This window comes from Alligator sinensis, unplaced genomic scaffold (assembly GCF_000455745.1).
Source record: "Alligator sinensis unplaced genomic scaffold, ASM45574v1 scaffold147_1, whole genome shotgun sequence".
Lineage (NCBI taxonomy): Eukaryota > Metazoa > Chordata > Crocodylia > Alligatoridae > Alligator > Alligator sinensis.
Genome location: NW_005841847.1, coordinates 4,525,046 through 4,551,976, shown reverse-complemented (window position 1 = coordinate 4,551,976; position 26,931 = coordinate 4,525,046). Strand labels below are relative to the sequence as shown.

At 43.9% G+C, this 26,931-nt stretch overlaps 1 long non-coding RNA gene across 7 annotated transcripts in view; it reads left to right on the top strand.

Moving 5' to 3' along the window:
• Positions 1-26,931, top strand: part of LOC102376747 — a 52,152-nt gene that overhangs the window by 11,357 nt on the left and 13,864 nt on the right. For 2 of the 7 annotated variants that reach the window (XR_001358353.2, XR_003094944.1), the window contains exons 1-3: positions 7-3,474; positions 21,314-21,367; positions 21,565-21,668. This is a non-coding gene — a long non-coding RNA (uncharacterized LOC102376747). Of the gene's footprint in view, positions 1-6; positions 3,483-5,318; positions 5,508-6,043; positions 6,126-6,931; positions 10,462-21,313; positions 21,368-21,564; positions 21,669-26,931 lie in introns of those variants that run through there. The other 5 variants (XR_003094945.1, XR_003094943.1, XR_003094946.1 and 2 more) reach the window with 5 other exon arrangements.

Below are 26,931 nucleotides of genomic sequence, written 5' to 3'. Positions count from 1 at the left end.
CCTGCTGAAGCGTTATTGCTGGGTCAAAGCGTTTTTTCAGGGTGGGGAGTCAAGTGTCACGAGCATTCTCCTTGGAGCTGATGAGTGGTATTTGAGGGCCTGACTATATAATTTACTCCTTTCTTGGTGTTTGGGATGACTACTGTTTTTTATTTTTTGTCTGTGAGTATGGTGGTCTCCAGTAACCTGCAACGCAAACCCCCACTGACCCACCCCTGGTTGTCATGTCCCATCCCACCCTGGAACTGATAAGGATCCTCAATTATAGCCTACAGTTGAAAAGGATCAGAACTTGAGAGAAATATTCCCAGCTTTCCTGCTTCTGGCTCTCAAGCAACCTGTGAACCTGGCCCAACTCATGGTCAGAAGCAACTCCCAGCTGATCTACATGTATCTAATGGAACATTCATGCCTTCAAGAAATTTAAAACCTGTCAATTCATCTCAACTGCTACCATACTATACACTCCCCACAACCATCATGATCCATGGATCCTACACATGGCTGTCCCAGAATGTGGTATGCTGTATGAGATATACCAAATGCCCTCATTGAAACTATGTGGGTGAAACTAAGCAAAAACAACACTGCAGAATGAACAAACTCAGGAAAAAGTTAAAGGACAGAGACGCGTAGACACAGATGGGAGAGCACGTTTCGTAAAACAACTGCTTTCTCACCTTGCAATTCTCATGCTCAAATGAAGTTTACAAAACGCCTTCAGAAGATGGGCCTGAGACCTAACGTTCCTAATTTGTTTTACCGGACATCAAAACCAGGGATTAAATACAGACACTGACTTTATGGCTTATCAAAATCTACCTTCAACTCTGCACTCTACAACCTTCTTCCCCCCCCCCCCCCCCCCCCCCCAAAGGATCTTGCTCTTTCACTTACCAGTTTATCCTTCCTAGTGCCATTCTCTTGTCTTTTCCCTAACCACAATAATATCTCTGCTCTTTTTATAGCTCTGCTCTATTCCTTTAGGCAGGCTGTTTTATTTACATATAGAGATTTTTCACAGGTTATTGCCCTACTCGTTACTTAGAAGCAGACACAGCTTGAGCTTTCTCAGATGTAAAGCAGAGTACTTTGTGTTCAAAAACTTGTCTGAAATCTCTCCCAGCCATCCAGTAAAAGATACTGTATTTATTTGATTCCAAGATAAGGTTTTAATATGCAGAAAAAAAACTCCTCCTCTTCAATTGATTTATGGGGTGGCAACTGCTATGGCTCTGGCCCCAACCCTGGGGCACCCCACAGCTGCCTTGGGCCCTGCCCCCCCCCCCCCCCCCCCCCCCAATCTCCTTTCCCAGACCCATCTTCCTGGTGCCATCTGTGCATTCCAGCATCCTCAGGCCCCTTCTGCCCCACCCCTCACCTTTTGTTTTCCATTTATCTTTGCTCCAGTGCTGGCTGGCTCTATTCCTGCTTCGGCCAGGCCCTGTAGCAGCAGTGCAGGCTCCCTGCCACTGCTATGGGGCCAGACTAGAGCTGTAGCCCTGTGCCTCAGGCTGAAGCAGGGATGGAATCTGCTGCTGTTGGAGTAAGGGTAAGTAGAGGGCGAGGAGGGTAGAGGCTGCAGGTGGGGAAGAAGCTATGGTGGGGGGAGATGGGAAGGGCGGGGGATTGAGGCAGCAGGTGGGGGGATGGGCACAAAAGGGGGGTAAATGTGGAGGGACAAGAAGGAAGGGGCAAGCTGCCTGTGTCCCCCCACCCACTGCTTCCTCCTTTACCTCCCTCTTCACTGTCTCTCTTGCTGCCTATTCCCCCTGCTGCTGCTTTCCCTGCTACGGTAGTGGTGGGGGACAAATTTTAAAAATGATCTGCCAATTAATTAGATTCTAGACATGAAAAATGTATTATAATTTTCAAGTATACAATCTAATATTAGGGAGTCATCTTACATTAAGGGTTGTCTTGGATTCTGGTAAGTATGGTACCATCCCAAAAAATATTCTTGCCCCCTCATATGATTTCCTGAACTATTCTGGTTATAACATCACTCTAAAAGTACCACAACTTTTTTTTTCCTAATACATTTTTACAGTCCACATAAGCATAGTGTTTATAGAATAAATTTTAGTAAGAGTTTGAACATAAGATTTTTAAGGGTAAGTATAATTCATTAGAGTTCAAATTATGTTGGCTAATGTGGAAAGTCACCAGCTGCATTAGTCTGTTTCTGTGGGAGCTGCTCTGTCACAGTTTCTGCAGAGAGCTTTGCGAAGCCCTAGATGGCAAAGGCCAAATATTTCAGTGCTGGCGGTGGTTGAGTAGATTCTAGTTTACAGACACCATTAAAACAACAGCTAGGTAAGCAGGTTGTCAATGTTCATGGCAAGTGATATCTTTAAATTTGTATTACAGCAGAAATTCTAGCTGTTCAGGTAGTGTAGTTGGTCAAAGAAAACTTGATGGACCACTGACTATTGACAAGAAACTTTTATTCAATTATGTTTTGCTGTCACCAGACTTCAAAGAAGCCCCTGGACATACTTTTGAGGGGACCACTGTAAGTGTCCCCAAATGCCATCTCTTCTCCTTCCAGGTATCTCCAAAATGTTTGTCCCCTACCTGAAAGAGAGACAGACCCTGGGATGGGTCTGTTGCTGCCCATTGGGAGTTATAAACCATCTTAAATATATGATTTAAAAAGATGCACAAAAAAGTCCCCATACTTAATTGGGTTGTTAACAATTGTTGCCTTTCGTCTGCTGTTTCCAGCCCACTAATCTCAAGAATGAGCAGGGCTGACATAACCAGAAATGAAAAAAGATGCAAACAGCTTGGAGACTCAGCGTATTACTTGTTACCATTTCTAACCTTCAAAAAAGGTAATGAGTGGACTTTTTGCATACCTTATTGCAGGCACTACAAGATCCGAGTACCTATCTTCAGCACATAGATGATGATGTAGTAATGGGTTAAAAGGAAGCATGTCATGGATGATGTATCCAAAATGTAAAGCAGAGGAATGAAATGCTCTGAACCATTGTGTAAATAGGCCGAGTAAGAGCAGGATCAGAAAGAGTACTTGGCATAGGGGGAGCAGAAGCTTTGGAGAGAGGTTATGAAGAAGGCAGTACTTCATACAATAGAACTTCAACAATATTTATGATGGTGTTGAATAAGTGCAAATGCCCACACTCAAGAGAGTTCCTGTAAAGTTTGGTGCTCATGCTAACTATGCTCACAGGATAAGCTTATGCTGTTGGACAGACCCTGCTACCGGTGATGGCACTAATACAGATGCAAGTATAAGCACGTTTTGTTTGTTTGTTTGTTTTGTTTTTTCCCCCCACACCAGTGCCTCTTCAAATTCTCCATAAGGTGCTGGGACTGCTTCATGACATTGTTCTTCTGGTGTCTTCTTATACATGAATTTGACCAGCAGATAGCATAAGAAGTTAAAAAGGTGGTCTCTTAGGACTGGAACCAAGCAATCCCGTCTCATTTTACATGCACAAAAAGGTATAGAAGTGAGTAAAGAGGATGGGTTGTCTGTTGTGGGTTTTTTTGGTTGTGTGTGTGTGTTTTTGTTGTTTTTTAAGTGTAGGGGGGAAAATTGTTAATTTGTTTATGCATATTGTTCTACAATATTTAAATAGAATTTGTTTGCTGTTGATAGGCAGCCATACTTGTTAAGTTATTAATTATTCATGTTTGTGAGTTTAATAAAGTTCACTGTTGTTTGAAATGCCTACTGTTGCCTGCTCAGTTCTAATGAAAGAGGAAGCTGTGGGTTTGCAAAATGATTTTATTAATGTATAAAAACAGTGTAAGCAACCTATACAATTTACTTAAATGGCACCATTACCCCAAACTAGCTGGTAACACTCACATAATTTGGCAGACAAATCAGTGCTTTATCTATCATAATCCAAAATATATCGAGAACAAATACTGTATGTACATTAGGTGGAAGGGGCTTCTAGAGTTTTAAAAATAATTACGGAATGCATATCTAACCCTTATTGCCTCCTAACATGTTATCCTGAGTTGTATTATGCAACCTGCAACGTTACACGTTAGTTAGATTCCTATGCTAGCACTGAGGTTACCTTTACATTTCTTATCCTGCTTTGGCCCAAGGTTCATGTTGCTTATAGAGGCACTTTCCTGTTGCAGGGAATTGGTTATGGAGCCTATCAGCGTCCACGTTGTACTATATTTGCTTCTAGGTTTGCCTGTTTGGGCAGGGCACAATAACACATTTAGCATTCGGAGCATTTAGGTATAAAGGATTGTGGAGGCAGTGCCACTTTGTCTTCAGCCCTCCCAAAACACAGTATCCCTATTCCACAACTGACTGTTCATATGGTCCTGTATTAATGTATGGCTCAGTTTCAGAAAAGGATAAGTATAAAGGCCCTTAAAATATTTGGGCAAATGATACTGTGGTCAAGAGATGCCATGGGAAAGCATAAGATCCTGTTTTATCCAGACATGTTAATACTTGGTCTCAGAATTCTTGCATGATGTGCGTTTAACTGTTCTTCCTACTTTTGTGTGCGTTGTCCTCCCCCCGTAGTCCATTAAACCCTGCAAACAAAGTGAGTAGTATCCCTTGCAGTTGACATATACTAGTTCCTTCAGGAAGGAAAATAAGTGGCCCCAGTTCAAATTTGAGTATCTCATTCTCTGGAAGATGGATATAATCTCAAACACTTTCTTGATGTCAGTAAAGTATGCATAAACTTCCTTGTCTGTTATTATCACAAATTGCCACCAGTAGCCTGCCACTTAATTCACCTAATAGCAATAGCAACCAATTTTTGTAGCAATATGGGCTCAATTGTGTGCTGTTGTCCCAGCCGGTTGAGTCAAGCATCTCCCATAGTTTTCGAGTAGGTCTGCTTTTTCTCCTTCAAGCTCTGGAGCAATTTTTACTCATCCCATGTCTGTGGAATGATAATCCCAGTACTCAGTGCTAGATTTTTCTCTGCTAGGGATTTTGTTGTATAGGATAGGGCAGCACTTACAGCTTGTATTGTGTCATCAGATTTGGGATGTAGTCTTCCAAATCTGTTATGTCTGATTCCTCACTATTACCTATGTCCTTTGGATCTGCAAGACTGTGCATCCCAAAAGGACCTCTGGAGTCTTCTTGTACAGCTGCCTTGTACAACAATACATGTGCTTCATCCTGTAGGGACTTATGACTGGTTTTATACCACTACAAGCAAGTTTAACTGAGCGGTATGTTGGGCTGATATAGCCATGTGTAATGGTGTGATGCAATAACGTCTGCCTTTAGGGGCTTTGAGGAAAGACAAGTTGTTTCACAGTATACCACAAATTGATCCCTGAAATAGGCTCCTATAGATTATGGCACTGCAACTGAGTTTTGAGAACCATAATGTGGATGTGAGTAAGCTGACTTGACACATATTCAAAAAACCATTATGGATGAGGAATTGGGGTTCCAATCAGCTGAGTTCAGAGGTCCTGCCTTAGAATACCTGGATAAGCATTACTGTGTGAATATGAACCAAGATAAACAGGTAAATTACTGAACTGCCAATAATTCTATGCCTTGCACTTAATCATAGTTATACTGGTAAATCCATGGGTGTTCCAAATACTTGGGAGACAAGCCTGCAACCCTGTATTCTAGCAGTGCACTAAATACACAACTTCCTCACCAAGCATCTGTACCTCTGAATTTTATTTGGTCATTCACCAGACCTTTGGTTTTTGAGACAACAGACAAAAATGTTAAATTAATTTAGCATGGGTGGATCTAAGATTTTTCAAAAGTGGGGTGCAAGTGGTATGGTACATCTTCACATATAATATAACACACACTTTTCTCCAGTTAAAAAGTCTAGAAGCATTACTAATATACTAGAGGCCCAGGCCTATATTATTCAGTTTAAGACTGAAGCAAAAAAAAAAAAGCAGCTGAAATAGGCATTAATATGCTATACCATACATTTGTGTATATAAAAACACCTTGAACTAGGTAAAAACAATCAAAAGATGTTTAATTAATCCCATAGTCATTAGAATTAAACATCTCTCTCTCTCTCTCTCTCAGATTTCATACAACAAAATCTAGCCTTCTTGAGCATCTTGACGGTGCTTCCAATGCTTCACTGAAAATTATATACACACCTGAGGTAATGTTCATCTGAGTTAACATTTACACACCTGAGTTAAAGTTTCTATCTAAAGTTAAAAGCAGGCTGCAGGGCTGTGAAATAGGTGCTATATTATCAGGAACAGCTAACAAACAGCAGAATTACAGAATAAAGTCTAGCTTGATTAGTGGAACCATTGGAGACTTAAAAAGAAGAGAGGGTTGTTAAAACCTGTGGAATGATGAATTTAGAAGGAATTAGGTAGATTATAAACCATGAATTCTATTGCTGTCTGAATAGAAATGCTACCAGGCAATGGGCACGTCTACCTGTTCATGAATGCATTGTAATTATGGTGCATTAAGTTTAGTACCCGTTATTACGGGTACTAAACAATGCGCCATGATTGGTGATACTGCACATTAGAACAGATCAACGCTTTTTAGGTGACGAATTAGACTTAAATACTTCAGATTAGCATGGTTTTTGCCAGCCACATTAATGTGCAGTAGAAATAGTCTAATGCACATTAAGAGTCTCAGATATACATGCCCAGTTTGTTTAAACTTTGGGTGTAGCAGGAATCAAAGGGTAAAAATGCAACCTCCCTGGGTCCATCCCTGAACATAGCTCCAAAGAGAATGTAAGGATCTTTTACAAGAATTTTAACAAATCAGGGTTAAGAAATTAAAAGCCTAATTTTTATGTAGTGGAAGCAGGCATTCTGAGAATCAGACCTTTTATTCCTACTAGGGATGGTGTTGATTCTAACTTTTCCCTATTACACTCCTATAAGCCTCTTCAGGCTGGGTGACTGACTCCCTTGTTATATCTAAACTCTTTAGTGATCCTCTTGCGTGGGCCAAGAAGTCATGAGGAGAACCCAAAAGGCAGCTTTTACAGCAGAGTGAAGGATGGGATACTTGTTAAATTTGAACTCTGCCATCATCACTGAAGTTAGACGAATAGAAGGAGAAATGGCAGTGGCAAGATCATGGCTGGGGCAACTCTTTGTCACTTACCCTTAATGACACTGAAGAAAAACAAATGCTATACATAAAGATTGACTTTACAAGTTAAAGATGGGTCAAGCAGCAATTGACCACTTACATTCTAGGTGTAATTAAATATTTAGTCTTTGAGAGTGCTCTCATTTCTTTAGGAGAATTTCAGTTTTTTCCTAGTTTTGTTGGCTTCTTTCACTTTTTCTGTTTCTCTTTATTTTGTTTATGTCCTGTTTTTCCTTTATGCCGTGATCTTATATTCTATTCTGCTACCCTTTACTCCCCATTCCTTCCTATGCAGGGAGGTGCTGCTGCTACTGCCACTTCACTTCTGTTTACTCTTCTCAGGGGTTAGTCCCGATTGCCACAGAAACTTTTGATTCCAACATTCCTTTCCTTTCCTTTTTTCTTCCAGACCATGTGCTTATCATTCAAATAGCAATAGCTTAGGGGCAAAAATATCACTTGTTATGTATTTTACTATGCAATGACTGACTAGTCTAAGAGACCTGCAAAGAAAACTAAAATTACCCCCCTACAAATATTTCCTTGCAAACATCACTAAAAAGGGCGGTGAAAGAGCTGATTTGCCTAATTCTCTGCCAAATTCTTCCTCTAACTTCACTTGGCCAGTTGCAACCCTCATTGAATATAGAAGGTGTGCACCTGGAGGGTTTCAGGCATTTTTTTTCAGTGCAGGATACAACTGTCATCTTGTGGTATTTACAAGAAAACAGAAGTAGAAAGCTAGTTTTCATTTTAAGTGCAACATGTCCTTGTGGGATGGGCAAAGACTATACAGAAATTAGAAGAAACATTTTGGCTACAGAGATCAACACTACCATATTTGCCTAAAGTGGACTACGCCTATCCTCAGGTTGTATACCCCAAAGTAGTGCTTTTGAGATAGGTGGAGTCCATAAAGAAGCTACTATACTTGATGGGTATTTTTCCAATGACATTTAAAGGCCTATATAGATTGGAAGATAAGTCTTCATCCATCCTACACTTCAACATTCACAGTATATAACTCAGCAGGCCTATTGGTCCTTCTGTACATCCTCTATCTTTCTATATATCTGTGCATTCTGAGGTCGATGTATATTTGAACTGAATATAAAGTTGAAAGCCATCCTAGTATGGTATGTAGGTAGGATAGGTTGGACTACAGGTCACAGAGCAGGGTGGTCCCAGAATAGTCCAACTTAATTTAGTGCAATTTGAATGTTAGACCTTACCACAAAAATTTGTGTATGTTCATTATGTGAAATGGAACAAAGAGACAGGGGAAGATAGGAATGGAAATGAAGGAACCAATACATTGTTTACTTCTGGTTTTAAAGGTAAATACAGCTTCAGTTGCAAAGACAACAGTTGTACACCTCCAGTCCAGCTGTTGTGTTTTTCAGGGAAATGAAGAGCATTGTATATAAAAAGCTAGATGTTATAATTAAATTTCACTTTCACTCAGTTTCAATTTCCCTTTGAAACACTCCCAATTAAGTATTTCAAGTAATATCAAAGGAGCCCTATACTTCTGAATGGCAGTGATTGAACTGGAATGGGAATATAATACTTTTCCCTCAAATCAGCAGTGCCTCAGAAGTTGAATTTTTGCACTTTTGATTTTACTTAAAATGCCAAAAAAATAAAAGTAAAGTTGATATTCTGCTCCAAATACCTCCTTAAAACTTATAACTTAATGTTTTGTGATGCATTAAAACCATTCAGAGAGTCGGTTATTTGGTGTGGAGACTGTGTACAACAGTTTGTTTCTAGCAGTGGAAAATTTCCAACACTAGAAATTGTTCTGAAAAAGGGAGAGGTACAGTTCAGTCTGGAATGGGGCGATCACCTTTTCAAAATGCAAAAGCAAGACACATGCCATAAAAAAATGGGGTGGGGGGTATTGTGCCATTAGCACTGCCTGAAGGAGCTGTACAACAAGAAGTAAGTGTGTGGGGGGAGTAATGTAAGGCACCAGCATGGGGCAGCTGCAGGAGTGGGGGAGGGGTAAGGAGAGCCATCTACCCCCACACTCTCCAGCTCTGCGCATGCGCACACAGTAAGAGGGGGCTGAACGCTGCTTTCCCTTGAGGAGGACGTTCTAAGGGGGGCTCATCCTTCTGGAGCATGCGCTGCTGGGCTGGGCTGGGCACCTTGTAATGTCTCCGAGTGATGTACAACCAGGGATACAGAGCCCCAGAGGCTGGGGGTTGGGAAGTGACTCATGGGAACTATTTTGAGGGGAATTGGGACAAATGCTGTCCCGGAGTCATTCAGCCTGGGACTTCATTTTACATTTTTGGACTGTCTCACCCAATTAGGGATGGATGGTTACCCTAGTTTGGAAACATCTCTCCCTTGTTCCTTGTGCGTTTCTGAGACTAGGGTGATCTTGGTCTGGGAAAGTATGGGTTGCTCCAGTCCTCCCATTCCCAGGGAAACTGGAGCAGTGAGTTAAAAGTCCCTGCCTGCTTCTCAGTGAGGATTCCAGTGTGAGAAGCAGGCAGGAGGCTCATGGCACCGCTTCCTCTGCTTGGCTTCCAGTGCCCTGAAGCTGAGTGGACAAAGTAATGGGGCAGAACCCACTGACTGCCTCACTCCATGGCCTCTAGAATGAGAAGCAGGCATAGGGCTCATGGTGCTGCTCTTTCCACTTGGCTCTAAGTGCCTGGGAACCAAAAGGATGAAGAAGTTGGGCAAAGCCTTCTGCCCGCTTTTCACACCTGGGAATCCAGTGTGTGAGGAACCAACAGAAAGCAGCTGGCAACTGCTCCTCCTCCAGTCTGAGAGGGCCTGGAGCAGCTGTCCCTTGTGCCTTCTCCAAACTAGGGTGTTCTCAGACTCCAGAAGGCATGGGAGCCTTTCCTGCAGCTCCACTGCTTCTGCTTCCCAGGAGGACTTAAGCTGTGGGAAAGTGTGCAGATATTCACTTTTCCCTTGAGGAACTCTTCCAGGAGTGATTTCTACCTGGTTGGACTTGGGTTACTTTTTTCTTGGAGCAGCCGTTTTGTTCCAAGAGATAAAATGAGAATATCTGTACACTTGTGGTTTCTGCCAGGAGAGTAGCAGTTCTTAGAAACTGATGTCTGTCCACTGCCTCTGTTATCTTATCCTAAATATTTTTCTTTAACTTGTACCAGGTTCTCCTTCACACTTGTCTGGTTTATTTGCTTATTATTATTCTCCTGTGCTTAGGCCCTAACCCTTCAGATGCTTAACAATATCTAATTTTATATATGAATAGCCCCTTCAACATGGTGCAACTCAGATACAAAATTAAGCCAGTGCCACTCAGTCCTGATTGGCTCAGCAGCCACATGAACAGCCTGGCCTCCTTACAGGCATAGGGAACACTCCTTTTCCTCTTCTCCACCCCCCCCCCCCCCCAACTCTTTCCTTTCCCCTCTTTTTCCCCTCCCCCCCCCCCCCCCCCCCCAAGCTCTTTCCTTTCAGTTCAGCATGCCCCCATGTCAAGTGCAGTGCATGCCCAGAAGAGGAATCACAACAGTTTGACCCAGCTCACCCAGCATCTGTATAGCTCATACGCTTCAGTTTTTGTCGTGTTTGTCTAATAGCTGATCTAATAGCTATTTTATCTAATAGCAGAAGCTATTAGATAAAAGTGCTAAAAAGCCCCACTGAAGCATGCGATCTATAGATGCTGGGGAGCCAGGTCAAACAGACATGATCCTCTTCCAGTGAAGTGCCATTTGAGGTTTTTTTCCATGTCTGTCAGCAGTATCTGTGTTAATGAAACAGTCAGAACAACATAGATAGCCCTAGGTCAGTGGTTCTCAAACCTTTTAGATTCGAGGCACCTCTCCATAGGTTTTAGGAACGTAATGGCACCTCATTTAATTATTTTCTTACAGTGCTTACCTCCTAACATCCCACATCACCCTAAAAGAGCCTCACAGGATGGCAGGGTGGGCATGGCACCCTTAGACCATGGTAGGGGCTGGAGTATGGTGCTTGGCACTGAGGGGCTGCTCGATGGAGCAGATTGGGGAGCTCAGGGATGGATCATTAGACCCTGAAGGAGGCAGCGGTCCCTGCTGGAGGTGAAAGGAGGTGACAGTGACCTTGGCTGCAGAAGCTGGTGCCAGGTGAGGGCAGCAGGGGCAGAATCATGTTGTGCCCTGTTTTTTTCCACTCTTTTCCCCCCTCCCTGCCTTGTCTCTAACTGAAGGAGTGAGTGTTGCCTCTGCTACCATGGCTGTTCCCCCGGGGACCTGAATGCTGGTGCCTGGAGTCATCATTTCCCGCAGCCCCTTCTACTACCTCTGGCAGAATGTCCTCATGGCAAACTGTGCCACTAGGAGCGCAGGGGTAGGCTTTGCAGGGGCTACCAGGGGATGGGGGCTGCTGTGCTTTTCAGCTTTGCTTGGTCCCCTGCTCCTCCCGTGCTGCCAGAGCTGGTGGGAGGGGCCACAGGGAGTGGTGTGCTGGGGCAGGCACAGGGTGCTTAGAAGTGGAGGAGCCAGTGCTTATCTCCTCTCAGAGGGGCCAAGTGCTGTGGCACCCTTCTCAGGAGGTCACAACACCCTGGTTGTACATCACTGCCCTAGGTGAATTGTGACAAACACCCCAGTTCATAACAAAAAAAACCCAAACAAAAAACAGTACTTCAGTTGATATTTACTCAATTTATGTATATACATTTTTAAACAATTTGAAACAACTGCAAGAAATGGCCAGTGGATGCAGTAAAAAAAAGACAAGACAAAAGCAAAAACAAAGCAAATAAATGAACAGTACTATGGTAACATTTTTGGACAAGAACTGCAGGTAGTAAACTGAAGAACTACTTGCAGTTCAGGAGCTGCAATCTGAGCATCACTAAGTTAAGTGTCCAGGTTAAGATTCCATCCAGGAAGAGCACACACCAACTGCTGAAACTTCCTTAGCCTGACGAAGGGTTTTTGAACCCGGAAGCTTGCTTAATAACTATTCTCCAACTATTTGGGTTGGTCTAATAAAAGATCTCAAATTCACCCAAGGAACCTTGTCTGCCTATGTCCTTAGACTAACACGGCTACAACCTAAACCCCTGCAGGTTAAGTGAAACATTTAAGGGTTGCTGCCTGTGTATGCAACACCCAGCTAAGTGTCCTTCTGACTGGGGGGGTGGGGGGTGTTCTATTGTAATGCAAATAATGCCCTACAACTCCTAATTTTTTTTTTCCAGAAAATAAAGAGTTTAAGAGAAACCATCATCTGATATGTTGTGGCCAAGTTAAAAGGAAAACAAAATTTTAAAACTATTTCCCATGTACCTAGCTACACCTTCAAATATCAGAAGTATTATTTTCTGATTATTATCCCATTTTCTCTTGCAAAATCCAAATTTAAAACTATAAATGTTTATATATGAAAAAAGCCATTGAACTATATTCTGTACCTGAAAGCGTTCATAAACAGAAGTAGTAGTCGGAGGGGAAAACTATTTAGGCCCATATCCAAAAAAGGGATCTGGGCACAATAGCACCTAACTTTTAGATGCCTGGCCCCTGTAGTAGAATCCTAAGCCCCACAATAAGCACCTAGGCTCCATATGCAGTGCATAAGGAAAATTAGATGCCTCGGAGTGAGAGCCTCAAAAACAAGCACAACAAGCAGGAGGATGCTTAAACTAGTTAGTAGGGAAACATTAAGAACAGGGCTGTCTGGAATTCCACCTTTTTTGGAGCTTGGATTCTTTACTCAGATCTTTCAAAGGACCTTCACTTAGGTTGGGATTCATGGCCTGGAATCCTCTCTTGCAGGTAAGTACCAATGACTTTTCACTCAAAAATGGGGTATGTGCCACTCCTTTCTTCTAAAATATGACTGGGGGGGGAGGGGGGGAGGCACGACTCTCCTACTTGTATATAATAGCTTAGTAGTTACAATATTCATACCGGGGGTGGGAAACTCAAGAGTTAGTTCCCTTATCTTACTCAGACATTCTCATCCCTCCACCCTTTGCCCCAGCCTGACTAATCTTTAATTATTCAATGCACAGTAGAACAGAGGGGTGGAGAGTGCCTGATCCTATGAATATCCTGTAAGCTAGTTGTTAGGTAATGGTTCCTAAACTTTTTTCTGGTTAGGGTCTCACTTACAGAACAATAATTTTTTATGAGATCATATGTTAGGTCAGCACACGTGCGCACGCACACGCACCCCCCCCCCCCCCCCGAATAGCCAATATCTCCATATGGATCTAATAAATTAAACTCTGAGCTAGAGCCCTGCATATGGCTATTTAACCCTGCTCCCATCTGGTGGGTAATTATTGTGCCCAAAACTGACAAGAGGCCAGGGACTTACTGAACCTTATCTGCTGCGTGGTAACAGCCCTTGTGCCTTTTCTTACCCCATGATAAGAGTTGCACTCTGGAAGTTTACCTTTGAATGAAACAAGGCTAAATTGCCTGCTTTAACTTTAACTTACTGCAGCTAAGACATAGTAGCACCCCCACACACACATACTTTTACCTCTAATTATGAGCACATGACCAAAAGTAACAGAGATAGTTCTTGGAAGAACATGACAGAGAGGCATGTTTTTATTGCCAATTTTCTTATTAGACCTATGTGGAGGTTCAGGGGAGGTAAAGGCTCTTTACGGCATGGGACCCTAATAGGGACCTACTTAGGAATCGCTGGGTGTGTCTGCATGTGCATTTGATGTTGCGCCAGTTTACTTGCAAGTAAATTACTTGCGAGGAAAGGGGCCCGGGCATGTGTCTACACATGCAGGAAAGTGAGAGCCGATTTGCTGCCAATCGTCTTTTGCTCTCTGGGGCCCTGCAATGGGCCCTTTCTACCACTGGTGGGAGTTCCAGGCTCTGGCTGCAGCTACCAGCAGCTGACAGCTCTCTTCAAAAGCCAGCCCCACTTGCTGCTCCCTGGCCAGCCCCTTCCCTAGCCAAGAGGAACATGCACAGCACAGGGAGCATACAGCAGTGCTCTCTTCACCGTCTCTGCCTGAGTCCACCATGGCTGCTCCAGCCCCTGCCCCTGGCAGCGACAGCCAGCATCCTATGCTCCTGCTAGCCTAGTGTGCTGACTGCCAGCTGGCCCATGGTTGTCTGGGCCCTCCCAGCTCCCTCACATGCATTGACGGCCTGTCCAGCCACCGCATGCCACCCAGAGCTGGTGCCACCCACCTGCTGCCTAGACCCTGTCCACCTGGCTGGACCCTGGCAGGGACACCAACAATGGGCTTCAGGATGTCACCACTGGGGCCACCATCGCCCTCCTGGGTCTCCAGCCCTGCCCCCTCTGGCCCACTGGGTCCAGCTAGGACTGATTACTGCATGTTATCCAGCATGCCTGGGATGGCAAGCAGTGAGTGGAGGCATTCTGCATGACTTGAGCCACCTTCCAGGATCTCCTAGGGCAGCTCTGGCCACACCTGGAGTGGCAGGATACTGGCATGTGTCTGCCACTCTCCATGGACACCCAGCTGGTCCTTGCCCTGCTCAAGCCGGCCACACCCACCAGCCTGCAGTATGTCAGCCACTTCTTTGATGTGGACAAGGCCACCACTGGGGGGCTGTTCTGGAGGTATGTGGTGCCCTCTAAGACACACTGGGGGACACCATGCACCATGTGCATCACCCCCCTGAAGGCGGTGGTAGGGTTCCGTGCCCTGGGATTCCCCCAGTGCATGGGGCCCCAGGACAGAACCCACATCCACGTCACCTGCCTGCCCCACAGAGACTACCACTATTACAGCCAGAAAGGCTTTCACTCTGTGGTGCTGCAAGCCATCATGGACCATCATGGGGCCTTCACGCACATGAGCACAAGCTGGGCGGGCAGCACCTATGACATCAACATCTTCAGGAACTCTGCTCTGCCAGCCCTGGTGCAGAGAGGCCGCTTTGCACTGGGGGGTGCTGGACCTCCAGCTGAGTGCCATCAGAGACCCCATCTACCTGTTCCTGCCCTGGCTCATGCAGCTCTACACCAGCCAGCTGGATCCCCACCAGGCCCACTTTAAGTGCTGCCTGGGCCAACCCATGCCCTGGTGGAGTGTGCCTTTGTCCACCTCGAGGGCCACTGGTGCGCCCTCACCACACACCTCAAGTTTGCCAAGATGAACCCCCCCCCCCAGGTCATCTTTGCAGCCTGTGTGTTGCATAACATCTGTGAGGCCAGGGGCAGCTCTTCTGCAAGTTTTGGGTGGAGGAGGCACAGTGGGTGGAGGACACCTGACATCGGGAACACCACCTGCAGCAGCAGGAACAGTGGCAGGCAGCGGCACTGCAGTGCCAGGCAGGCTGGCACAACTAGGCCACGGCCTGCCCAGGGGGACACGGGCCTGGAGTGCCCTCATGCTCCCTGCCTGTGTCCGCCAGGGCTTAAAATTCCTGCTAGCTTTTAAGGGTCTGAGGCGGGGCCTGCCATATAGGCAGCCCAGCCCTGGGGCAGGAGAGGCTCCCTACCTGGAGCCCTGGGGTTAGACTGAGGCCAGCCCCCTAGTGGCAGGGCTGACCTTGGAGCAAATTTACTCCCAGGTCGCATCTACACATGTGTTACTGTGCAGTAACTATAATCGCAAGTACATTTGCTACCTGGATTTGCAGGTAGCAAATTTACTCATGATTAGAGTTATTTACTGTGCAGTAAGCATTCACAGGGGTAGACACGCATTCCTACTGCACAGTGAATGAGGCTACTGCACAGTTAAATGTCTTGTGTAGATATGCCCACTGTGTTGGAGGAGAAGCGTAACAAGTAGTTGTGGCACCCTGGGCAACAGCAGTGGCCATGGCAGTAAAGGCAGCTAGGTTGGCAGCAGTGGCAGCAACCAATCTAGTACCCCCTCTGAGTCAGCGCTTGAGGCTGGTGACCCACTTGTCCAACCCTAGTTAAACCTAGGTTTGAGTGTGTTTATAGAGAGTTAGGTTTGAATCCTCTCAGACTGAAGGAACCCTGACCTTCCACACTGTGAGTGAATGCTTTAACCAGTGAATTTCTGTATAGAAAGATTGCGGTAGCAGTTCCCACCTCTGGATCTTTCTTTCAAATAAAGTAGTGGCCACAATTGCATTTTGTGTGAAGCCCAATCCTGTAAGTGTTTTCACAGCAAGCCTTCTGGATAGGGCCTCTCAGGTGCAACAGGCAGAGGAATGCCTGGTTGTGAATCTCAGGCCCTCCCTACATGCAACATCTGTTATGCAATTACTTGGTTAATTGCACAATTAATTTAGACAGGCTACACATGCAAATTAACTATGTGCCTTAAAAAGGTCCAACCAGTTAAAAAGTTATTGCTGGAAAATGTGTAATAACTTTATAGCTGGTTTCTATCCAGTTTTAATTTGCACGTGTAGTCTGTTCCCCTCCCCGGCTAGGAGTCCACAGCTGTGCCATCTTCAAACCCTGGGATATGTGGTGCATCCCACAGCTGGGAGATTGCATCAGCTGTGGTCTCCTAGCCACGAGGTGCAGGGTGTGTGGTACGTGGCTCCCCCTGCACCAGCAATAAAGCATGATGGGATCTGATCTGTGATCCTATAGTCATGCCTCCTGCCATGCATATGTGACATGGCAGGAGGTGCAGTGGTGTAGATCACACCTTAGATCCTATCAAAACTTTACCTGCATGTGTAGAGTGGCTCTCAGTGAGGCTTACATATGAGATGCGTACAAAGCTGGTCACACTGTCAAGACTGAAGTACTTTGGTTGTGTCCAAAAATAGAACATTAGGTGCCTTGGGAATTTCATGCATAAAACTGAGGCACCTCCAGATTTTAGGCATCTCTAAAATTGGGCAGCAGCTGAATGGGAGCTTTGAGGATTGCAATTTTGGATTTAGGCACCTAAATTTTGCTTTAAGCTCTTAAGGGCCTGTTTAGATCTGGGTTTTATTGTGGAACTTTGAAAAGCTGAGGGATAGCAAAAATTGTCTATTTCTCCCCAGAAAGTTCAGGTCTCCCTGTTGAAGTAGTTAGAGATCCTAATTAATTGGAATTAGTTTGAAGGATAACTACCTATTTGTAACCCTAATGAGAAGTCAGGGATGATGAGAAAGTGGCAAGTGGTTTCAAATGGCCCAGCCCTTTGAGGAAAAAACCTATATGAATACTGGGTTGTTGCTGTAATTTGTGAAGGGATTATTTATCTACTTGGGACCTGCTTAGTAGTCAAGACATACTTTTATCTAGACAGTACAAAACATTAAGGATTAGATCTTAGGTGTCTTTTCCTAATTGCCATTCAGGTTTTAAATACTTTGTTTTGTCTTTATTGACATTGTATTTAAATTCAGCAGTTGTGAAACTATCTATACTATGTTGTTGGACTTACAAATTTGTACAATTTAATTTCCACAAGGAATATACAGTCAATCATTTCAAGGAGAATTTCTTAAAGTGATAAGGTGGCTTTAGTATGTCCTCTTGATTCTTCTTTGTCTTTCACATTTAGTAATTTACAACTATGTAAAATAAGCTGCTACTCTGATTGGGTAACACCTTGCACAGTTGTGGATGATTATATAACATGTAAAGCAGTGAAGAATCCTGGCCACTGTCTTAAAGGAAATATTGAACATATTTGAAGTTTTCAGATCTAGGAAATATCATTTGGGTATTATTTTAAGTCTAGAACATCGTCACTTTTTATGAGGTATGGTAGTTAAAACATGAGCTGTCTGCTTCACCTTTAATTGCTATGTTACCTCACAAATTTGTCAATTCAGACCCTATTCAAAAACACAGGAGAAGAGGAGGAAAAGGTTTGCCATACAGGACAGACAGAATAGTTATCTTTCAGCCTCCAGGTCTTAAATTCAATTGTATCCCATTCCTGAGTCATGGAAGGAAAGACTTTTGAATTCTATTTAGTTCTCTTTAAAAGATGTTCCTTTGATCCAAAATACATAAAATGATAAGTATCACTAAAAACACTTGGGTTATAAGAATACATCTCCAGGAAATCAGCCTTAAGGGAAAGAAGACTGATTAGTTATTTAAGAAAACAAGCCATGTAACCTCTGTTTAAAGAATTTATAAAATTACAGGCATCTTTTTTATAGTTATAGGCACCAAGATACTGCTAAAGAAGTAGCTTAAAGTCTGTGATATTGTCTGAAAACAAGCCAGCAAAGAACTTTCTTGACTTCTAAATTCCACTATATAAAAATAATATTTATGGCTAGAAAGAATGCTTGTATAAGTGGTTGGTTATTATTTATGTGCAAGGTACAGTACATTAATATAAAAAAAAACAAATTTCAGAGTGTAATGTAAAACTGAATATTGTTAAGGGAATATTGCAGTTAGGTCATGGTTGGAGCAGTTAAGAATCATACATAATGTATTTGTAACAGGAGGTCTCCGCCAGCCTCCCTGCTCCTGAGGTAACCGCCCACTTTGCTTGGCTGCCGCACCTTGATGGAAAAATATGAGAGTTGTTACTAAGGCAGGAGGCTACCCATTACTCGCCCTGGTGACAAGGGCCTGACACCCACTCTGACCTCGCCTTCACGGGTCCCATGCCTCGCAGATGTTACTCTGTTGTTACTTCCCCGGCCTATGGGCAGAGCAAACTGGGCACAGAGTTGTAGCTCTTCTCTACAGCCCCAGAGGGCCACTCATATACCACCTCTGTCTTGCTGGGGTTCCATTTACTCTGCTGGCTCTCACCCAGCCTCTTTCATACTGCCCTCTCTCAGCCACACTCATCCTGCCCAGCTTCACCCAGCTTCAAGCTTAGCTCTCCTCACCTTGGTCAGCCCTGGCGCAGTCTGTTGGGTGTCTCCCGCTACCCTCACAGCATTGACAGAGCAATTGTATGACTGTAGGCTTATTTCACTCCTGGCCCCTTGCCAGGCCACTACGCCCCCACTGGGCCTCCTCACTCACCCACACTCAGGGTCTCTCTACTCGTCATCCCTTTCACTCAGGGTCTCTCTCACACCCCTAGGCTTTCCCCTGCTGCCTAGGCACAGCCCCAGATCCCTCCTCCGGCCTGGGCTCTGCCTCAAGGCTCCTTGATAAGCCCCAGGCTCCCTCTGCTCGTTAGTACACCACCACAGATGTGGGGCTGGGGTTATAAGGGGCCCCAACCTGCCTATCACCAGGGAGGTCACTGGCCTGGCATTTCTTGGGGGCTCCCACACCACTAGAAGCCCCACCAGGCCAGCCTTCCCCAGCAGGGTGCAGTTTTACATCTAATCCAAAACAAGGGGTCACCCCCACCCCACCCTTACCTCCTGACTGTGGCTGGAGCAGCCTCTCAGCCTGATGTTTCCTCCTTCCTCCTGGAGTAAATTGCAGCCCAGCTTATATCCTTGGGTCCAAAATGACTGTCCTCATCAGGCACCTGGCTGCTGCCTGTTTTCTGCCCTTAAAGTGGCAGGGACCCAAAGGTGTCCTGCCACCATAATACTGCAACAAAATAATCTAAATGGATACTATATATTTAAATATTTGTACAGACTGAGATGGTTATTTTTCAGTGACTATCCTTTAAAAATAGTGTCCTATGTGAGCTACACATTCATCTGTCCTTTTTACTTCTGTTTTCTGTGTCCATGTAATAGTTATACTAGGAATACAATTTCAGTTTAGCTGTTCCAACAACATAGTAGGTTCATCGATAGTTTAGCTTATAGTAACTAAGGACACTTCTACATTGCCCTCCAACCATGCTGGGGACTGCTGCTGTGAAAACATGTCCACCCTCTTGCTTCCACTGTGTCTGCTCCAAATGCCAAAAATGTAAGGTAGATGCTGTTTGATGTGCACCCAAGTCAGGCCCAGTGCTGCTCCCAGACTCATACATTCAACATGCTTATTGCTGCATATTCAGCCTGGCTGTACTGGCTGAATATGCAGTATACAAGGAGTATACAAGGAGAAGAAGCAAATGGATAGTGTGTATTTTCACAGCAGCACTCCTTAATATGGTCAGAGGCAGTCTAAATGTGTCCACACAAGCAGGTTTACAAGGTGAGAGGACCTGTTTAGCCTCCTGTTCTAGTTTACTTACCTGGAAGGTCTCTTCCTCCACCTTGCTCTAAGCCTTGTGTCATGCTTACAAACTGTTTTTCCCAGAGGGAGTAGAAATAAGTGACAGGACTGGTACTCCTAGCACTTTAGCTGTCCTAGAACACAGCTCAGAGTTGGCTGACCCCATCAGTGTAGAAATACCCCTACCAAACACTGTCTCTACCTCTGAGCAAAACAGTTTTTTTATGTAAAACTTTCTGAAGTACAGAGCAAAATCTTTCTGGCTGTGAGGAGCGTAGTAAAAGCAGTCAAGTGATTACTGCCCAGAAATAGACACCAGAAGATCTAGATGATATTTCTAGGTCTGTCATAGTCTAGCTTTGTAATTTGTGTCTCAATTTCCTCCTCTGCAACATAGTCACATTTGCTTACTCCACATTACTACTGAAACCTGTTGCACATCTTGAAGTGCTTTGCGATCCTCAGACAGAAAGAACTATCGCAGAAAAAAAATATTTCCATTATGTCTTAGGGCTTGCAAACTGCTATCACACAGACCGTTTCCTTGAGGTAGCTTGTCAGGGCCTGAAGTTACCCACACTTGCCTTTTATACTAAAAAATGGCCTACCACAGGGCTGTCCAACTGGCAACCCATGGGCTGCATGCAGCCTGCGACAGGTTAATATGTGGTCTGTTGGCTTCTGCCTGACAACCACTCCTTCTATTGCTCCTGCTGTTATGTGCCATGGAGGCTGGGGGTTCTAAGCTAACCCTCTCTCTTCTGGTTTCTCCTGCCTGCTGTTCTCCTGGGGGCAGTGAGGTGTGGGGGAGAAGTAGCCAGCATTTGTGCTGCTTGTGATCTTCACACAGCTGGAGGGTGGGGAGCCAGGCTGCACATGTGGCTGGGATTGAACCTTAGAATGCTTTTATAAGGATAGAGATACACATAGAAAAACATGATAATCCAACTAGTTAAATTCGCAGAACCGCTTAGTTTAGATTTGTTTGCAGCAAGTCTATGAATCATTTCAAACTGAACTAACAGTAGATAAAAATTAGCTAAACAGTTTATCTAATTATCCCACTACTGTCGCAGAGAGCTGATAGTTGTTTAAACTTTCCAGAATGACCTGGGAGCCAGACCAGGAATCATAGGCTACAATACTCAGGGGCAGACTTTAATTGAACTGAATTATATAAGGCATATCATAGCCTGTCTAGGACTGGGAGCCAATAACTTTTGCCATTGCACCTCAACACAGGAGCAGACAGAGAAGAGACTGAAGAGTTGTATCACAAAGGCCAACAGATTTTTGGTAAGGGAGTAGCAAGAAAAGAGCAATTAAATTTGGCCAAATCGAGAAGGGAAATGAGCTGACTCTGAGCTGTTGGGTTTGGGGGGGAGGGGGTTTGTTGCTCCCTATGCCTTCCTGCAGGCAATATGTCAAATCAGAACAATTGTTTTCTCATCAAACATTTCCCTATCAAAAGTTGGTTGCTGTCTCCTTCACAGGTTCCTGGGAAGAAAGGTAGAAAATAGAAGATCAATTAACCCAAAGCCCCAACTAGGTGTTCATGAATTCTTCTAGCAATTATTGGCTTCCCTTTCTACTCCAGGTAGGCTGGGCCTGAAAGATGCAGCAGGGACGAGCAGGAAGATGAACAGATGCTGTGTGTGTGTGTGGAGGGTGGTGAAAGGTGTGGACAGGTGATCTGCATCAACTGAAGTGCAGCTAATATGAATTAAGTGATATCAACAGGAATTTTAAGGCGTGCTGCTTTAATTGGGGGTTTCATTAACTGTTTTGAGACCGTCTGAGTAGGAGTAATATCTTCCTCCTTAAATCTTTCATCTATGTGGGCAGGACAGGAATGCTTCCAATCTCAACTGTCAAGGTGCTCTGTTCAGCACTCTTTTGTCTATTATATAGCTGCCCTGCTCTGCAGTGGAATTCACTACTCACAGTTTGATGTCAGATGCCTAGACTTACTGCACAATGTGTGGGGATATTGGAGCTTCTAAGAAGGGAACTGACAAAAGCCAGCATGCTGAATGGGGAGCTTCTCAAATTAGTCAATGTGTTGAGAAGCCAAAGAGTGGTGGGGCTTAGGCAGTTATTTGCCTGATTCCAGGCCAGAGAAAGGTGATTATGTCCACTTAGGATTGCAGCCATGAACCCTGTCTTGGACATCTTCCCAGGTCTTTGCCATCCTGAGACACTGTCCTATCAGAGGAGGGAGCTTTAGAGCTGCTACTGCCCTGCTTCAGCCAGGCTGCACAGGGAACTGGGCTCAGCTGGGGACAGTGACAGCAGTGGAAGTGGGAGGGTTCCTTTTCCCTACCCAAGCCCTCTGAGTGTTCTCCACCAGCCTGGGAGCAGGAAGCCTGCCTGCTGCTACTGCCTCCAGCTGAGCCTGACTCCCCACAAGCTCAGCTACAGGAAGGCAGGAGCAGCTCCAGAGCTCAGTTAGGGATAGCAAGTGGCAAGAGGGGAATGAGAGGGGAAGTACTGCTGAGCATGGAGGGGAAGGAAGGGGGTGCCATGACTAGGGGGTGGAGAGGAGGGAGAGATTCTTACCTTTTACCTGATTCAGGGATTTAAAAAAGAAGCCCCAGGCCGGTGCTTCTGCAGCATAGTCTCAGTGGGGTGGAGGGAGGAAGGCTTGAAGATACCCAATGTAGCCAGAACCTTTGGGAATTAGTTGCTAAAGTCTACAGAGCATATACAAATTGCAGTTTATTTTCAAAGGCAGATTTTCATAGAAAAGGTAGAAGGTGCATTCCTGACACCCTGCCAAATTGCAGTTCCCTACTTATAATCATGAGCAGGGATCTGGGTCTTTTTGTTTGCCACGTCTCAGTGGGTGGGACCCGGTGTGGAAGGGAGTGCCATGCTGCCATGACTACCAAGGTGAGGCACCCTCTGCCCTTCTGGCAACAGCGGGGGCCACAGCTCTGTGCTGCCATGCGTCACCTTGGTGGCGTGGCATTCCCTCTTATGCTGGGTCCTGCCTGCTGAGCTGCAGAGGTGGCTCCTGCCCAGAGCTGGTCCAACCAGGCTGCAGTCCCATTCCTCACACCCTGCTGTGGGCACAGAAATCTGAGGGTACGTGTGCCCTCCCTTGCCCCCTGACATGTCACCTGTGTGCCCCAGCTTCCACCATACATTGCCTATGCCCACACCCCCACTTTTGCTGCACATGCTCCCCCTTCCTCATACCCTGGGTGGATGGGGGGTAGCGGGTTGGGAGGGAAGGGCACCAGCAGGGCTGGGGGGGGGCAGTGCAGAGACTGGGTCAGCAGGGCTGGCAGGGTTAGAGGGCTATGGGTTGGGAGTGAGGGGCAACAGCACAGGCAGGAGCAGGGCACCAGCATATCAGGGGTCCTCAGCACCTCAAAGCAGTGTTGGGGGGACAGCCACAGCTGGACCTGCATCCTGGTGAATGAAGGGGGCAGGGGAGAACTCTGATTTTCTTTGATAAAAACCAAATCAAATGCCTATATATATAGGTATTTAGAATTAATTTTATTGTAATGATTGAGGCACTGCTAGGCTTTCAAACTGATTTAAAATTGCAAATATATCAATAAAACATTGTGTTCAACCGATACCTATATATATATATATATAAATAGGTTTCGGTTGAACACAATGTTTTATTGATATATTTGCAATTTTAAATCAGTTTGAAATCACTTTTGGGGTTTTTAATCACAGAATGTTGGATTTTTATCAGAGAATTTGGGATTTTTAAGCAGAGAAAACCAGTATCCCTGATCACGAGGCACTGGATTTTTTCAAAGAACATTCATCTGTTTATTTGGTTTTTATTAACAGGTGAAAATACTGTATTTTTCTTCAGTCTCATTCTCAGAACCACCCCCTAAATTATTTTGAGGAAATTTTAAGAAAAGTTCAGCCTGAGGCTATCTACCATAGAAAATGTAAGGCCAAACCATTAAAGTTCAGCAAATTATGAACAATTGAAAACAAAATTTGACAATGCCAGAGATTAGGAAACCTTAATGGGTGATGGTGTAAATACACATATACACTCTCACACACTAAAAAAAAAACCTAACTCATACAAAAGACAAAAATCGCAATACTTCAGTACTACTGAGATACCAAAAGGAATTAACATAGTGTGGAATTTACCAATAGTTACCCAGATTATGGCAATATGGCAGCCACTTAGTAGACTGAGGCAGGCTATTAGAAGACAGCGAGTCACTGAACTTTTTACTATAGTTCCCCTGCAATTTTAAGCACTTTATTGAAATATGGATAAGTGCATCCTACTAACTGTAACCATATCAGATGTTTCTTTTCCAAATTTTTATGCAACTGTAAATGTTACTACCCTTCTATCTGTTTATGACTGAAACCCTGGGGTCATCATTAATATCATTATTTCTAAGTAGTAGACCCCTAGAATGAAAGTAAATAAGGTGACCTTGTGTTTTGACATCATGATTATGCTAATAACTTTTGACCTTCACTTAAAGATTGTGGATTTTAGTTCTAGAATCACTGTAAGAACTTGGAAATAACAAGCACTTAGATATAAAAATGGCTCTCAAAAGTAGGGATTTTTTTTCCTCTTGGTTAAAGAGTAGAATAGTGAAGCAGAAGGGGATAAAGGAGGGAGGAGACATGTTCACGCCTACGTGCCTTATTTAAAATTTTAATCTGCTTTAATTTAGATGGAGATCTACAACTGAAATAGCAATACACTGTTTAATAAAGTGTTATTTATATACCAGACAATAATGGCTATGAAAACCTTTTTAATTAAAATATTCGCTTTCACTTTAGTTGCAAACAGGATGACTGTATGTACCACAGTGATAACTTTAGCATATAACTTCAGGAACCCCCTCATGTGAACTGATCACTTTCAATGTTAGTGAAATCTTGAACTAGGAAGTCATAGGTTTATTTTGAATCTAATAGTACTCTAATAGTAAAAACATATTTTAAAGGATTTTTTAAAATCCTGTAGGCTTTATTCATAATCCTGTCCTATCTTTGACTTAGAGTATTGATAAAATCCTTAGGTAGAAAGGGTGAGTTAATAGTACATTCTATGTTCTTCCAGTTGAGAATAATGAAAATATGTCTGGGAATTAAATATTTTTCACTGTGGCTCCATTTTAGATCATTGTTGTGTGCCAACCCAGTTGGGAAGTCCACTATAAGTGGGTGAAAAATCTTTTGTTGGAAAAAAGCAATTTGTTGAAAATTGTTTTATCAGCATTTGTTAGCCTTGCACAGAGTGGATGTTAGCTGGAGATCAGTAAAATAAGAGCTTCAGAAATCGATTGATGTAAAAATTAGATGAGGCTAATAATCACATCCAGAACACAAGTTATATTTTTAGATGTTTCATTTCTCATTTCTTCCTGTTTCAGGATTCCATATAACAGGAAATCTTAAAAGCAGAATTCATGTTAGTTCTCAATATAGTATTCATTGTAGAGAATTTATTAAACTTCTGTAACAAAGTTTAAATAATATCTAGGCAATTCAATATCTGACACTATATTGAACCCTTTGTCCATGTGTGATTCCCATTTGTGTTAATGGTACTGTTGTAGATGACCCCCCGGGAAGAAATGTACCAGAATCCTATGTCCAAGTATCGTAGAACTTCCTCAGCTGCCACCATGCCTATAAGGTATAATATGTAAGCACATACTGCATAGTTGGGCAGTGGCTTTTGTTTGTATTAGCTCAGGATGCCCTTTGCTTTTGAGAGGCTGTTATATTTCTGATGCAGCATGTTGCCCTGATAGTAGCTTCATTGAGGACTACCTCATTTTATGAGATAAAAACTATTTATTTTTTGTTGGTTTTTAAATAGCTTAAACCTTGTCCATTTGCAGGTGATCTTCTTTATTCAAAAACAACAGCAAGTGGCAGCTAAATTCCCACAATTTTATGTGCCCTGGTACTTAGTGGCATTTCCCTGTTAGACATGTGAGTGTTCTATATGATATGAAGAGTTAGGTGCTAAAGAAAGGGATCCTCAAAGATCAGCAAGCTGGGCTGGCTTTTTCTGGCCAGGAAGAAATACCCGGGTTAGGCACTTAGTCATCTGGAGGGAGGCAACATCACTGCTCTGGGATTCTAAGCTGTGAAGACAGAGAAACCATTAGGCCTTGTAATTTAATATGTGGTGGGGAAGCACTCATCTGAGAGTTGGGAGACCTGTATTAAAATCGCCATTCTGCCTATTTTAGAGAAGGGACTTGAACTTGATTCTTCTACATTGTAGGCAAGCCTTAACAGCCAAGCTGTTCAGTTGATCACTCATTTTTATTCTCTCTTAATGCAAACCTATTTATTTATTTGTATAAAATAATTTGTATAAAGTGGAACAGCTTCAACAAAAAAAGTCTCAGACAAGTTGGGCCAGTGATGGTTAGGCCAATCTCCAGGAAGATAGGAGCTCTGGGTTCAACTCCCTGCTCCAGCTCAGGCAGAATGGAGATTTGAAAACAGGTCTCCTACCTCCAAGTGAATGCCTTCCCCACTGCACTCTTGAGTAAAAATGAAATGTTTGCCTGCCAGCCTGGCTGGCCTTGGAAAGGCTCATCCCAGCTCTCTTTTGTGCTGTTTGAACATTTTGAAAATCTGGCATCATAGGTAAGGTAAGACATCATTTGAGAATCCTGCTGGGGATTAGATGTGAATTGGGGTTCAGAATACCTTGGCAATGTCAGAACTGTAGGTAGATTTGCACTTGCCCATTGGCAGAAATTTATTATCAAGGAATTCGAGTTTCATAGTATCATAGTAGCTAGGGTCAGGAGGGACCTGAACAAATCATCTAGCCTGACCTCCTGCCACAGGCAGGAATGAATGCTGGGGTC